Source organism: Penaeus chinensis, chromosome 34, assembly GCF_019202785.1.
Source record: "Penaeus chinensis breed Huanghai No. 1 chromosome 34, ASM1920278v2, whole genome shotgun sequence".
NCBI classification, from domain to species: Eukaryota; Metazoa; Arthropoda; class Malacostraca; order Decapoda; family Penaeidae; genus Penaeus; species Penaeus chinensis.
In genome coordinates this window covers 26,528,594-26,531,093 of record NC_061852.1, presented here as the reverse complement: position 1 = coordinate 26,531,093, position 2,500 = coordinate 26,528,594, and the positions used below count along the sequence as shown (strand labels likewise).

The 2,500-nt window shown below is 45.2% G+C and overlaps 1 protein-coding gene across 1 annotated transcript in view; it reads left to right on the top strand.

Moving 5' to 3' along the window:
- LOC125043937 (putative GPI-anchored protein pfl2) overlaps window positions 1-2,500 on the top strand; it is a 49,786-nt gene that overhangs the window by 26,028 nt on the left and 21,258 nt on the right. The window lies entirely within an intron of this gene.

The window sequence follows — 2,500 nt, the reverse complement described above, 5'->3', positions numbered from 1 at the left end:
CCTTCCTTAATTTCTTACCTCCCTCCCTCCCTCCCTCCCACCCTCTAACAACAGTCGGCAGCCCCTCGAGACGGTAACTTTGTCGGCGCACGATCGCCTCCGCTCTCGTGGCGCTCTCGAAGGAGGAACTGTGTCGAGAGGCCGCGGAGAGGCTCTCGTTCTCTCCTTGTGTGATGGTCTGGATTCGACGTAATTTTGATTTTATCACATTTTTTATTTGTTATTTTTGGGGTGTATGGATGGTTGTGCGTGTGTATGTTGTGCATTTTTTATAGCTATATCATTATTAGTTTGTAATTTGTGGCATTCTACCGGTGCTGCCGCTCGCTTTCGGACTCCAGAAAGCGCAGGGCAGAGGCAGCGGTGTTGAGGCTTCTGTCGTGCAGAACGAAGCGAGCGGCCGAGGCCATCCGTGTCGTCGTGTTTTTTAGCGCAGCGATACCCTGTTCGGTTGAGGGTGAGGGGGGGCGTATTGGAAACTCGGTCCGTCGACGAGTAATGTGTTTCGGTCTCTGGAACCGGCGGCGGAGGGACAATTCTGGCCGGTTAATAGGGGATCGTTGGAGAGCATATTGTGTGAGTTTTTTTTTCTGCCTTTTCATTTGGAAGACGAGGAATGTATGTGTGTATACGTACTTGCACTGGTAAATGTTTACATGCGCGCATACATAAGTAATACATACTTACAGGCATATATCCACCCAGTCATGCAGACATACATACGTAAATATATTCATACATAATTACATACATACTTCAAGCCAGTGGTTAACAAATGAGTGTTAAAGAACAGTCACTTCCGCAATGTCTGCACTCGTTCCGTACCCCCTGACCGTAATCAAAACGTGGCTTATTTGTTGCGAAACAGCGATCGACCAGTGCCGTTCAGTCCGAAGTGATCCCATGAGGAGCTCCATGAACCGCGCGCGTGAGATTCCCCCTTCCGCGTTGGCACGTTCGGGGGGTGCCGTCCTCGGGAAGCCTGATACGACAGCGCCGCGCTATCTCGAGCGCCCGTTAATTAGTATGGGCGAGAGCTGTGCCAGGGGCCAGAGCCGCCGCGGAGGACGAAGGTCGGTCTTTCGGGCTCCCGGGCCTTGGAGGCTGTAATCGACGACCATTTCAACATCACACTTCTCTCTTTTACTCCCTCCTTCCCTTCCGCGGTCCCTCCTCTTCTCTCTTTTTCATTTCCCTCTCCTCCGTCCTTCCCTTCCGCGATCCCTCCCTTTCTCTCTTCTCCCCTTCCCCTTCTCCTCCCGCCTATCCTTCCTCGATCCCACCCTATCTCGATCCCTCCATTTCTATCTTCTTCCCCCTCCCCTTTCTTTCTTCCCCCCCTCTTCTTTTTCGTCCCCTTCCCCCCCTCTTCTTTTTCCTCCCCTTCCCCCCCTCTTCTTTTTCCTCCCCTTCCCCCCCTCTTCTTTTTCCTCCCCTTCCCCCCCTCTTCTTTTTCCTCCCCTTCCCCCTCCTTCTAAACCTTCGTTCATTCTGCCTCTACGTATCCTTCCTTACTGTTCGCGGAGAACGGATGTTGCGGATCAGAGTTGGTAAATCGGGCTGATAAAGAAAATGTGTTATCTTTGTTTTTAATAAGTATGCACTACGTTATCCACACAGACATCATGTTTATAGGTTGGTAAGTAGGTAGATAAAGATATAACTATAGATATTGATGATTATAGATAGATAGATATAGGATATATCATATATATCGATTGTACAGATATATATATATATATATTATTTATGATATATAGTATATATATTATTTATAATATATAATATATATATATTATTTGTAATATATATAATATATATATTATTTATTATATATATTATATATATCGTTCATAATATATGTATTATATATATTATATTATATATGTTTTATATTTATATATACATATATATAATGTTATATATATGTGTATATATATTTTATTACATATATATATTTTGTGTGTGTTGGAAACGTTACGAGAAAGAAAGTAACACCTGGGAATTAGCTAACAAAAGCAAGCTACTGGTCGAACCAATGGAAAGATATCGTTAAGAAGTAAGTTCAGAGGAGAGAGAGAGAGAGAGAGAGAGAGAGAGAGAGAGAGAGAGAGAGAGAGAGAGAGAGAGAGAACGAGAGAGAGAGAGAGAACGAGAGAGAGAGAGAACGAGAACAATATAATTAAATTATGGATTTACTGTAGACCAACACTGAAATGTGTTTAAAGTATACGTGTCTCGATTGTCACCTCCGCTGGAACTCCCAACTTTGTTGTTCCGTGATGAAGCGTGAAATGGGTGCTTCAGGACCGGACACCGTTGGATGATGCCAGTGATTCCCGATTAATAGGAGAGAGAGTAGGGGAGGAGGGAGAGGGAGGGGAGAGTGAGGGCATAGTCCAAGCAGCACGTGGGAATGTTATCTGGGGACAAGTTGTGGGTGTGAACAATTATCGGTTGATGTAACGCGGGGTGTGATATGGTGGGCCGTGGAGTGGCT